Source organism: Corvus brachyrhynchos, unplaced genomic scaffold (assembly GCF_000691975.1).
Source record: "Corvus brachyrhynchos isolate BGI_N302 unplaced genomic scaffold, ASM69197v1 scaffold69, whole genome shotgun sequence".
Lineage (NCBI taxonomy): Eukaryota > Metazoa > Chordata > Aves > Passeriformes > Corvidae > Corvus > Corvus brachyrhynchos.
Window position 1 is genome coordinate 4,064,088 of NW_008240228.1, and position 5,819 is coordinate 4,069,906.

A 5,819-nucleotide genomic window follows, 5' to 3' on the forward strand; every position below is an offset into this window, starting at 1 on the left:
TGCCAGGTATTTGAGGAATGAACTAAGACTTACAAATAGTATCAGAAAAATCCCTGTCTCTCCTGTCTACTAAAATCCCAGCAGTGAGATGGAGCAGAGAAGTTAGGGATCACAGGGATAAGGCAAACCACACAGACATGAAGAGTGTTGTAGGGGTTCAAGTTTAGGAGGCAACAGGGGCAGCAGGACTTCCCCCCTTCAGTTCTGGCCAGTTATGCTCCGTGTCCCATGAACTGCATCCCAGGATTAGCCACGTGGGACAATCCCCCACATGCTGACGTGGCTGTAGCACAGAGCAGGCAGATGTTGACAGGCAAGAAACACTCTGATTTTCTGATCATTACCACCGTAAACGAGACCATGTTTAATTTCATGAGCACAAACAGTACCGTGAAAGTCAGTTGTCAACAGGACTGAAAACAAGAATATTTGCACCTGCACAGCTCAAAACTTGCTACTAATAGTCAGGGCTTACTGACATAAGCAGATTACTAACAATAGTTAGGCAGGTTACAATAAGAAGGTTAGTAAGATTAGGCAGCTTGCTGATTAACTGTAGCAACCACGCTGCCAACACAGCCAGGAAATTCTGGCTGCCAGGATAATGAATTGTTACAAACCATCCTGCTTCCACATTATTCAGATGATTCCAGACACTGATTTCCACACTTGCAGGAGTATCTGGTTCTCAGGTTAAGTTGCTGTAATTTTTAATGTGTGTTCCGTGCCATCCCACATTTTCGAGCACGGATAAAAGACACACAAATTGTGTCAATATTTAATAATTTCCAATAAGTAGTAAAAGCAAACAGTCAAAAATCAGCTTTTTGTGTGTCTCATTCTGATTAGGCTCTGCTCTGGGGAGCTCAATCCTGCAGCACCTTTATCCCCAAAGTACTGAAATTGCCAAGGGCACCATCCCAGCTACTCAAGCAATGAGCTCTCAGATCCAACACTGAAGGGCCACACAAACAGCTGAGTGTGAGGCAACAGCACTTGGAAAGGACCCATTTGGGGTTTTGAACTCTGGGTTTTCTAACCAAAAGAGCAGCTGCAGACATTGCACAGCAGAACGTCAGCCCCAGGTGCTGAGGCTCATCTGACTGACACACAGGGCCTGCTTGTGGTGCCACTGCAGAACGGCCCCTCCTAACAAACACCTATCAATGGGTTCATGGAGTTCACGCTACTGCGAAACTGTGACACTTCCCAGGGCAGTGAGGGTTCCCTGTATCCCTTGCTTGTTAACCAGACTCACCGTTTATTCCTGGGCGAAAGCTTCCTTCTCCCAGTACTCTCTTAATGCTGATTTAATTCAGGCCTAGCAAGCTGAGGCTGGGTTTAACTCTGCTCATGGAGCTGGCTGGGTACCTGTTTGCCTGCTCCAGCTTGTTCCTGACCCTGAGAACTGGCACACAGCCCCTCCTGTTCCCACAGCTCCCTCTCCTCCCTTTCCCACTGAAAGGCAGCTTAGTGTTGCCCAGAAATAGCCCTCAGTTTCCAACCAGCCACACAACTCCTGGGTAATATTCAACTTTGTATAAAGGGTAACTAGGAAAAAGCTGCTCAGTTTTATGCAAGTCAGTTCTCTCTCAGACACCTCACAAGCAGCACCACACCCAACTCCACTCTCTGCCCTCCCACCCTGAGGCAGAGCCAGCAATTCCAAAACATGGACCAAATTCCATTTGAGGGCACACAGCTGAGCCCTGCACTGGTTACCTGTGACTGCACTCAATTTAACACTGAATGAAAATAAAATTCACCCTGGAAGATAGTTCTGTGGAATAGAACTCTTCTTTTTGAGTCAGAATTACCAATCCCAAAGGAATTTCCATTCCCTGATACTGCTGGCAGCTGAAGGGGCAGGGAAACCAAGTGGGGAACATCCTGGTACACGAGGACCTCCCAGCACTCTCCCTACTTTCCACCCCATTCTCGCAAGTCTTGTGTCTTGAAAAGAAAATCCTACAAAGTCTGCAAAAAGCTTTGAATTCCTCAGGCAAAAAAAATTCTTAAAGGGCCAAATAGTAGGATAAAAGAGCCAAGTCTGTGGATGAGATGCCTGAAGGTTTCTCAGATCAGAGCACAAAATTATCCAAAGAAGCTGCACATGCCAATTTGTCTCCTCAGGCAAATCATCTTGCAATAACCAGGTAGTTTCCACGATGGGGTTAGATTCTGGGATTTTTCTTTAAATAACAGCTTTATCAAAACCTCAGTAAAACACATTATCTAAACAATGGCACAGAGATGCTAAAAATCTGCTTCCCTGTTATTTGTGAGTTGTGTTCCATCCTAATGCGCTGCCACCAGCCCCTTTCATACATCACCCATTCAACACAGGCCTCCAGCTCTGCTATTTCCTTCAGGCAGCATCCTGTAAAATAATGGAAAAGATCATAGCCTGATAAATTATTTGTAATTTGTGCACAGATGGCTGTGGACACAGTCCCCTTGCCATAAATGAGAACAAAGGGCTGAGCCAGAAGGTCGTACTCGATAAAGTACTTGTGGATAGTTTTATCCTTTACCAATGTCTGGTTTCAAAGAACAGCTTGAAATGAATTAAAAGTTTGTTTCAGGTGACAGGGAGCAGTCCCTCTCCTCTCTCCTGGCTACTTACTGTTGAGCAGGGCCCAAGGCTTGTAAAGCCCAGATCAAAAAGTTCTTCTGAGCATCCAGTAACTCTACTCAGCTTGCTGAAATAGTAGAAATAATCTCAGGAAAACACTCCAGACCACAACAGAAGTTCTTTCCAGCCATTTTGGTGAGGATTAGTGGAAGCAGAAGAGGAGGGAAGATCAGATGGCTGCTAATAAAGATGGGGAAGCAAATTAACAAAAAGAACTGTCCATTTGTCTCAGTGAGAACACACAAGCACAGCCCAAGTGCGTTTCTTATCTTCTGTTTAATGTACATAAATCACTTCTCAAATACACGGAGGTATCTGACAATCATTTCTTCCAGACTTCTGGTTTAAGCCTAGCACACAATTTTTACAGTTATTTTGGAGCTATGGCAGTCTTTTAGGATTTTTATTTGTTTGGGTTATGGCTTTTTGGAGGGAGGGAGTGGGGGATTGTGTAAGGGTTTGAGGTTTTTTTTTTAGAACTTCCTGCAGCATAATCTCCTTGGACTCTGTATCCCAGACAATTTGCTGCAGAACATCTACTTATATCCCAGTCACACAAAGAACAATCATAACAAAAAGTATTGTACTCTCTACTCTAAACACTGGTAGAATGAAATAGTAAGATTAAGGGGAAAATAGTTAAAAATAGAACTCTTTTCTTTCCAAAGGAAATAACATGATTTTCACCCCAGCCTCTCTTGTCATTGCAACAACAATGGTTCATTTTAGGCCATATCTGACTGCACTTGGAAGCAGGAAACCCTGGCACAAACGTGCTCCAGCAGCTTGTGCTTTGTTTGCACTGAATGTCTGGGCCAGCACTGCAGGTTTCAAGGGATTTGCTAGAGGTTAACAGAGCTGTTCCAGGGGGTACAATTTCCTAGAGCACAATTCCAATCACATTCCAGTGCTCTAGAGCACTGGAAAGCTCTGCAGGTCAGGAAAGTGGGGGGTGCCTTGTTGGAGCATCTCGGCTCTCTGGATGAGCTTTGCACTGGGGCAGATGTTCAGTGACCAACTGCTGATCAGGCCTGGATCCCAGCTTCATAAAAGAGGGATGTGTGGCAGAAAAGCACTTAACAGCACATTTCCAAGCACTTATTCCCAGGGAGATCCCTACCATTGACTTTACAGGAATTACAGCTCAGTTCTCAGGATGTGACTTGTTAGAGACTAAAAAAAAATAACAATCCATCCATTTCCCTTGGCCCCAGAGCAGAATTGTGACCTGCAAACACAGATTCCTGGAGAACATGGAAGCATTAGGATACCTTACCTGCACTCCCAGAATTCATCTTCACTGCCACCACCAATGTAGTGTTTCCCTTCACACAGCAAACACAAAATTCATACTGAGGCTGCGTGCTTCTTTCCTAACTAATGTGATCCTTTGATATTCCTGTTATTTTTCCCAGTAAAAAGCTAAAAAGCCATTTCAGGCTGTTTTCAATATCAACAGACAGTAAGGGAACCCCTCTAGCCCTGCAACATTGATGGTGTAAAATCTGCCCCCTATTCCATCTTTCCCAGTACAGGAAACAAAAAACAAGTCACCTTTATTTTATCTATTTCAAAAGTCAAACCACTTCAGAGGAAGCACAGGAACTGGAGAGAAAACTGCCCCACCCTGGCATCACACATTCACATTTCCTCTGATAAGCAGCTTCTCATTTTCCAGAAACAAGATTTCTCCTTTTTCCCCTTTCTTTGTCCTTTTAAGCTTGGATTTTTAACTCTTCCATTTCAGAAGAACATCTGGCTGCATTTCATGTTGGTCCTCTGGGTTTGCACCTCCTCTCCATCCAGGATTCCTTCCAGACAGGATTTTGAGTCCTGCAGTTTAATTAATAATCTGCCCTGGGAAGGACACCACATGATAAATGTTCGTTTTGAAAAACAGCTTAGATGTTTTCTGCTCAGCATCAAGAGTCTGAGCAATCATTTAAAAAAGTGAGGTGGGACGTCAGGTCCCTGTAAGAGAAGTGGATGCTTTGAAACAGGGACCAGGATCTTACCCACAACTTCCTCAGGACTCATTTTGAACACTGAAAATAAATGTTATAGCTGGGCCTGTTCCACAAGGAAGACACCAGAGTCCCCAGCAGCTGTAGAAGGTTGCTATATTAAAGCTGTACATTATCTTGTCAACATGTAGAACTGTTCCTTAGCCAGTCCATTAATGTTAATGAAATCCCATCTGTGTTTCCCCAGCCCTGGCTCTGCCCAAGTGCAGTGCTGATTCCATTCCGAAGCAGCAAGCTGTTGGCAGCCACTGCACACACCATGTGCAAAGGCTGAGTGTGTCCCCCTTCTCCAGCTGTGTGCAGTATAGGGCAGATCCATCTTTCTCCAGATACGCAGCGAGGTTTCCTGCTCAGGGCTCTCTGTAGTGCTCAGCTGAGGCCACTGGAGACTGTAGCTCTTCACTTCTTGTCTCTTCTTTAGGATTCCTTCCCAACGTCCCTCTTCCCCAGAGCCACAGGGGAATGTTCTGGCCAAGAGAATACTCCTTTTTCCTGTTACATCTTAAGACTATGATGCTCGATCTTCCTGCTGGGATGATTTACAAGCATCTTCAAACCTCTGGAACCCTTTAAAATAAAAAACCCAAGGCTGACTTCACACTCACTCCAGCCACTCCCTTAAGGAATTCCAAAGGTTGGGATTCACCTGCTCTGGAGTTTCTCCCAGCTGCTTAATCACATCAGCAGTTCTGGCAAATGCTTCCCAGGTAAGAGGAGCCCAGAGTTCATTCCAGTGTGGGGATCCCCACAAAAACATAAAGCTCATCAGCTTTTGAACAAATTAAATTTGTGGTCAGAGACAAAAATAACATTGGGGAGTATCCAAGACTGACTGCTTTCATTGCCTTAATGTATTTCGTTGATGGAAAAACTAGAATAGGGTGGTGTGCTGCTTAAGTGACCAGAAATGAGGGAACTTTTGGGATGATCAGTTGCTTTCACAACTGATGTTTCAAAGCAGTGGCTGTACGTTGACGGCACCGTGAAAAAACACCACTTTTCTTCATCCCCTCCACCAAAGAAGTGAAGTTGCAGGTCAGAGTCACCTTATCAGGACAGCAGATACATTAGCAAAGGAAGGAATCAGTCAATAAAGGAATTGATACCTGTCTATAGTTAGAAAAAGCCTTTTGCAGAACAAGCTGTTCTTCTGGATCATT